General features: G+C 34.8%; 1 non-coding gene across 1 annotated transcript; it reads right to left on the minus strand.

The window, feature by feature from the left end:
• Positions 1 to 6,441: 6,441 nt before the first annotated feature.
• Positions 6,442 to 6,604, minus strand: LOC125916204 (U1 spliceosomal RNA). Its single transcript, XR_007455828.1, has one exon. It is a non-coding gene; the product is annotated as a U1 spliceosomal RNA (small nuclear RNA).
• Between the last annotated feature and the right edge of the window lie 1,330 nt (positions 6,605 to 7,934).

Below are 7,934 nucleotides of genomic sequence, written 5' to 3' on the forward strand. Positions count from 1 at the left end.
TGGCCCCAAGATCTTGCTTGTGATATTCACACCCTGTACAATCTCCTCTCCTTGACTGTGGTCAGTAAAATATGGCAAAGGTGATGGGGTGTCACCCCCATGATTAGGAAATACCTACACACATAACACAGTCTTTTTAAAATTTTTTTAAAATTTATTTTTGACAGAGAGTGCACACATATGAGTGGGGGAGAGGCAGAGAGAGCAGAGAGAGAGAATCGCAAGCAGGTTCCACACTGTCAGCACAGAGCCTGACGTGGGCCTTGATCTCATGAACTGTGAGATCGTGATTTGAGCCGAAATCAAGAGTTGGATGCTTAATCAACTGAGCCACCCAGGAACCTCTGGTCTTGCTAGCAGAAAGTAGAAAGGCTCTTCTCTTGGCCTTGAAGAAACAACCTGCTATTATATGAACTGACTATAGAGAAAAACATGTGGCAGGAAATTAGGCAGCCTCTAATGAGCTTGGAAGAGAACCCTGATCTCCAGATGAGGACACATCCTGGCCAGCACTTAGACTGGATCCTTGTGAGACCCTGAACAAAGGCCCAGCTAAGTTGTGTCTGGACTTCTGATTCACACAGAATGTGAGATAATGAACATGGGCTTTTTAAAGGCTCTGATTGTGTGGTAACTTGTTTCATGGCAATAGAAAATGAATACAACCAGCTTGTCCAACTTCTAAAACAACAGAAACACTAACATGGTTGAATTTTTTATTGGGATTGCACTAGATACACATTTTGGGGGAAGATTGACATTTCTGAAAAACGGAATTTCTAATCTATGAACATGAAATATCGCCAGCTTTTGTAAATTTTTATCAACAATGTATCTTAGCTTTTTATATGGAGCTTGTCACCTTTTTGTTAGACTTATTACATTTGATATTTACTTTTATTGAGGTTTGTTGTAAAGGATGTTTATTAATTTTGTTTTATCTTTGTGACTTAGAAATAAAAAAGCAACATTTTTTATCTCGAATGTAGCGATGTTGCTAAATTCATGTGTTCATTTTTACCAATTTGCAGGTTCTTTTGGATTTTCTGTATCCACAACTATTTACTTACTTTCCAACTCATGTATTTTTTTTTCTTTCTTGACTTACTGTCAGTTTTGGAAACAAACTTTTGAAAGCTGGTTCTTCCATCCCATCTTGCTGAGTCGTGGGCCACAATCTTTGATTGCTCTCTGGGCCTCCGTTTCCCACTGGTCGTGGCTTAGTAATTCTTCACTATTTTGTTAGCTTTGTGTTTCCTTAGTTTTCATTTTTTAATACACCACCTAGTTTTTCTTGTTGCTGGAGAGACTGTAGAACAAATAATCTATTCTACCATTGTCAAAAGTGGAAGTGTCACAATAATTTAAAAAAATGTTTAACATCCTATTGAGGTATAGTTTATATACTGTAGTATCTGGAGATTGTAAGTGTACAATTCCAATGGGTTTCAGTAAATGTGCAGAGTTGTACAAAAATAATCACAAGCCAGGGGGCACCTGCATGGCTCAGTCGGTTGAGTGTCCAACTTCAACTCAGGTCACGATCTCACAGTTTGTGGGTTTGAGCCCCGTGTCAAGCTCTGTGCTGACAGCTCAGAGCCTGGAGGCTGCTTTGGATTCTGTATCTCCCTCTCCCTCTGCCTCTCCCCTGCCCACATTGTCTCTCTCTCTCTCTCTCTTTCTCTCAAAGATAAAAATAAAACATTAAAAAAATAATCACAATCCAGTTTTAGAACAGTTCTATCACACATGACTATTTGCAATCAAATCCTCATCCCCAGCTTTCAGTCCCAGATGACCACTGACACACTATCTAGCACTAGATTTGCATTTTCTATAAGGTCCATTTAAATGGAATCATACAACACGTAGTCTTTTGTGCCTACCATCATCTCACCATAATGATATTGAGGACCCTTCATGTTGTTCCACATGATGATTTGTAGTTTTCAGGGTCCAAGTTTTGTAGTAATAGTTTTATGGTTCCAGTGTGCAAACCTTGCACTTCTTTGTTTATTCCTAAGTACTTGTTGTGATACTATTATGAATGAAGGTTTTTAAAAATTTTATTTTGGATTTTTTATTGCTAGTATATAGAAATACAGTTGATTTTGTATATTGATCTTGGATCCTGTGACTTTGGTGAGCTATTTTATTAGTTCTAGTAGCTTTTAATGTTCTTCTGAAAGAGATTTACTCCTTCCTTCCCAATCTATATGCATTTAATTTTCTTTTCTTGCTTTATTGCATTGGCTAGTCTGCTGCAATTGTGAGTAGAAGTAGCAGTAGACATCTTTGCCTTATTCCAGCTCTTAGGGAGAAATCATGAAGTTTTTCATCACTCATTATGACATCAGCTATAGGTTTTCATAGATGCCTTCATTGGGATTAAGGAAGTTTCCTTCTATTCCTGGTTTATTGACAGTGATTATCATACACGAATGTGGATTTTGTCAAATTGAGGAAATTGGGTTTTTGTTCCTTTATTTTATTAATATTAATTGATTTTCAGATGTTAAACCAATCTTGTCTTCCTGGGATAAATACCACTTGAAACGTTGTATAATAATCCTTTAAAAAATGTAGATCAGTTAATCAAGGATTAATTAATATTAATTTCCACCAAGAGTTTTTTATACTTTTATTAGTAATATTGATCTTTAGTTTGTTTTTTCTTGTGATTTTTTTTTCTGACCTTGATATCAATGTAATACTGGCTTCAAAGAATGAGTTTGAAATGTTTCCTCTTCCTATATTTTCTGCAAGATTTGGTACAGGTTGGTATTGTTTCTTTAATATTGGTAGAATTCATTAATATAGCCATCTGGGTCCAACCTTTTACTTGTGAGATATTTAAATTATTAATTCAAGTTTTTACTTGTTATAGTTCTTTTTAGATTTTCTCTTCTTCAGTCAGTTTTGGTAATTTGTGTCTGTCTTAGGAATTTGTTCATTTTATCTAAGTCGCTTAACTTTGTTGGCATAAAGTTGTTCATAGTCTGTCTTTGTAATCCTTTTAACTTTTATAGGTTTGGTAGTTATGAAACCTTTTTAATTTTTTGGTAATGTGTGTATTGTCTCTCTTCTAATTGGCCTGTCTTGATAATGGTTTATCAAGTTTGTTAATCTTTTTAAAGAGTCAGATTTTTGGGCGCCTGGGTGGCGCAGTCGGTTAAGCGTCCGACTTCAGCCAGGTCACGATCTCGCGGTCTGTGAGTTCGAGCCCCGCGTCGGGCTCTGGGCTGATGGCTCGGAGCCTGGAGCCTGTTTCCGATTCTGTGTCCCCCTCTCTCTCTGCCCCTCCCCCGTTCATGCTCTGTCTCTCTCTGTCCCAAAAATAAATTAAAAACGTTGAAAAAAAAAAAAGAGTCAGATTTTTATTCCACTGATTTTTTAATATTTTTCTCTTTTTCCTTTTCCTTGATTTATGCTCTAACATTTATTATTTTCTTTCTTCTTCTTGATTTGGGTTTAATTTGCTCTTCTTTCTTAGTTTCTTAAGGTGGAAACTTGGAGTCTGTATTTGAGGTCTTTCTTCTCTTTATTATGAACTTTTAATACTATGAGTTTACCACTGTTTATTACTTGCATTCTACACATTTTCATAGCTTTACTGAAACATAATTGATGTGTAATAAGCTGCACATATTTAAAACATGCAATTTGATATTTTGACATGTGTATAAATATTGAAGAATCACATTCAAGGTAATAACCGTTTCTGTAACCTTCAAAAATTTAGTGGTTCTTTGTAATCCTTCCACCCACTCTTCCTTGTTGCTTCTGATTTTTCTGTTATTCTATTCTATCCTATCCTATTCTATTCTATTCTAATTTAGAGTGAATTATTGAAATATCCAACTATAATTACTGAATTTTCTATTTCTTCTTTCAATTCTGTCAGGTTTTTCTTCTTGTGTTTGGAGGCTCCATTATTAGATTCATACACATTTACAACTTTTATACCTTCCTGATGTAGTAAACCTTTTTATCATTATGAAATGTCTCTTTTTCTCTAGGAACATATCTTGTCTTCAAAGAGATTTTTCTTGAATTAACATAGTCACTTTAATTGTATTGTTTACATGCGATATCTTTCTCTATTCTTTTGCTTTGACTTATTTGTATTTTTGAGTTTAAGGTATGTCTCTTATATATAGAATATAATAGAATCTTGCTTTAAAAATCCAATCAGAAAATCACTGCCTTTTGTTTAGAATTTAGCTCTTTCATATTAATATTATTATTGATAAGGTTGGATTTACATCTTCCATTTTGTTATTACTTTTCAATGTCTCATATATATTTTTGTCCCTACTCTATTGCATTATTTTGTGTTAAATTAGCTTCTTAGTGTATCATTTTTATTCTTCTGTTTAAAAAAAAAATTTTTAAATGTTTATTTATTTTAGAGACAGAGAGAAAGAGCACAAGTGGAGGAGGGAAGAGAGAGCCAGAGACATAATCTGAAGCAGGCTGTGAGCTGTCAGCATAGAGCCTGATGTGGGGCTCGAACCCACAAACCGTGGGATCATGACCTGAGCCGAAGTCAGACACTTAACTGACTGAGCCACCCAGGTGCCCCTCCTCTGTTTTTTTTTTACACTATGTACTTTTTTCAATAGTGGTTGCTCTATGGCTTTAAAATACACGTATTGAGGTATCACAATTTATTTTAGGCTATATTCATTATTCTGGACTCCGCATTTCTTCCTATAGATTTGAATTACCATCTAAAATCATTTCCTTTCATCCTGAAGAACGTCTTAGTATTTTGGCAGGTCAGCTACCAACAAACTTTCTTAGTGTTTATCTAAGAATACATTTAGTTTGCTTTCATTTTTTGAAGCATTATTTTGCTGGATATAGAATTCTTGATTGACAGCTTTAATTTTCCCCTTAGCACTTTGAATATGTGCCTTTTGTCTTCACTGCCCTCTGGCTTCCATTGTTTTGGAGACAAAGTTGGCTGTCACTCATTTTGTTATTCCTCTCTACATGCAGAGTCATTTTACTTTGATACTTTCAAAAGTTTTTGTCTTTCAACAGGCTTAATACAGTATACTTATCCTATATTTGTTATAAGCTTCTTGCATCTGTAGATTGATCTTTTTCATCAAGTTTGGAAGCTTTTTGACTTTTTGGGAACTTTTTGGAACTTATTTCTTTGAATATTCTTTTGTCTGTATCTCTCTCTCTTCTCAAGTTTTGAATTCCCATTCTGTGTCTGTTGGCATGCTTGATGTCCTACAAGTCTTTCTGTCTATATTAAAAAATTTCTTTGTTCTTCATGTTGGATAAGTTCTATTTTGCTATTTTCAAGTTTACTGATTTTTTATTCTGCCATCTCAGATGTGATATTGAGCCCATTTGGTGAATATTCATTTGATTATTGTACTTTTCACTATAGAATTTTCTTTCATTTTTATTCTATTATTTTAAAAAATTTTATATTCTCTCTTTTGGTTCTTGGTTTGAGTCATCGTATTTTCCTTTAATTCATCAAAACAAATTTTTATTGAGATGATACTCACATATGTAAAGTTAACTATGATACTCACATATGTAAAATTAACTATTTTAAAATATACAATTCATTGGCATTTAGTACACTTACAATGTTATTACAAAACATTTCATCACTCCAAAAAGAAATTTTGTACCCATTATGTGGTTGCTTCCAACCTAGTCCCTGGTAACCACCAATCTGTATTATGTTTCTATTAATTTACCTATTCTGGGAATTTCATATAAATGCAATCATATACAATATTTTGTATCTGGTTTCTTTGAGCATAATTTTTTTGAGGTTAATCCATATTATATTTCATTTCTCTTTGTGGCTGAGAGATATTTCATTGTGTATGTATATATATGTGTATATATGTATATATATACATATATATGTGTATATATATATATATATATATACACATATATATATCTCACAGTTTGTTAGCCATTCATTCATTGATGGACATTTGGGTTGTTTCCACCTTTTTATTATTGTAACTATTATAACTATGACTGTGCATGTCCATGTGTTTGTTTGTGTATGTGTTTTCAATTCTTTGGAGTATACTCCTAACAGTGGAAAATGCTGGGTCATACGGTAATTCTAGATGTAGCCTTTTGGGGAATCACCAACTATTTTCCACAGTGGCTGTACCATATTACATTACCATCAACAATGTATGAAGATTCTAATTTCTCTACATCCTTGCCAATTCATCTTAATTTTTATGTGAAATGTGAAGTGTTACCGCATTTGCTGTTGAGCTGTAAGAGTTCTTTATATATTCTGAATGCTAGGATATTATTAGATATATGATTTGCAAATATTTTCTCCCATTTTGTAGGTTGTCTTTTTACTTTCTTCATACTCCCCTTTAATGTACAAAAATATTTAATTTTTATGAAGTCCAATTTACCTATTTTTTTTCTGAGAGAGCACAAATGCAACCCCCAGTACCCCAAATTATGCAGTCAAGTTTCCCACATTTGGGACAATTATAAGGGTCAGCATATCTGAAGTGCACTGGGTAAGCCTTGCCCTGGGAAAACCACCTTCCTGATCATGGAATTTCCCCTGCCAGGTGGGTGTATCTATTTATTTATTTTTTCTTTTGCTGCTCATGCCTTTGGTGTCTTATCTGAAAATTCAAGGTCATGAAGTTCAAGATCATGAAGATTTCCCCTGTGTTTTCTTCTAAGATTTTTATGGTTTTGCTCTTATTTTTAGGTTGCTGGTCCATTTTTGAGTTAATATTTGCATATGGTGTGAAACAGGTTTTTCCTTTAATTCTTGAAACATAGTGTTCTTTAATTCTTTGAACATATTTATTATAATAGCTGCTTTGAAGTCTTTGCTAAATCCAAATTCAACATCTGGGCCAACTCATCATTAGTTATGATGATTCTTATTTACTCTGAGTATAGTTCATGCTTTCCTATTTTTTGACATGTCTTGTGATCTTTTGATTGAGAACTGGACATTGTAAAAACTTATTGTAGCAACTCTGGATTGGGATTTTTATCCTGAAGGTTTTTTTCTTTAATAACTTGTCTGAACTTAATTGGTAGAATCTGTCTTCTAAGCATGTGTAGCCAGATGTACCTGCTTAGTTTTTAAATTTTTTTAATGCTTATTCATTTTTTGAGAGAGAAAGAGAGAGAGAAGAGAGGCAGAGAGAGAGGGAGACACAGAGTCTGAAGCAGGGTCCAAGCTCTGAGCTGTCAGCACAGAGCCGTATGTGGGGCTCGAACTCATGAACCACAAGATCGTGACCTGAACCGAAGTCAGATGCTTAACTGACTGAGTCACCCAGGTGCCCCATTTTTTAAATTCTTATTTTTGTTTTTTAGCTTGGCTTCCCAAAAGTAGCCACTGTATCTGTGTCGATTCGTAGTCAGCCAATGATTAGGAAGATGAGCTCACATGTCTTGGGCTCTTCTCTACACCACACTCTGCGGACTGATTTGTATTTAGGTCGGGGAGTGTATTTCATGTCTAGGCAGTTTTCAACTTTGTCTTAAGGTTTAGTTTTCATTTCTTCTGCGTTCTCTTGAGTCTTACCTGCACATGCCAGTGGTTCTTCAGGCAGCCACGGATGTGTGGGTAGCTTATTTGGCTCTTCCAGTATCTTCCTCATTAAATTTTTGGCTATTTCACCCGTCATCTCAAGTGGGGCCGCAACCTTATATGAACAAATCTGTGTTTATTCCCCCATTAATTTCCTTCTGAGTTTGCACTTAAAAATTGTTTTAATGTTTATTTATTTATTTTGAGAGAGAGAGAGAGAGGAAGAGAGAGAGAGAGAGAGAAGACAAGTATAAGCAGCAGAGGGGAAGAGAGAGAGAGAGGGAGAGAGAGAATCCCAAACAGGATCCACACTGTCAGTGCAGAGCCCAATGCGCGGCTCAAACTCACAAAC

Source organism: Panthera uncia (assembly GCF_023721935.1).
Source record: "Panthera uncia isolate 11264 chromosome E2 unlocalized genomic scaffold, Puncia_PCG_1.0 HiC_scaffold_19, whole genome shotgun sequence".
Classification (NCBI taxonomy): Eukaryota; Metazoa; Chordata; class Mammalia; order Carnivora; family Felidae; genus Panthera; species Panthera uncia.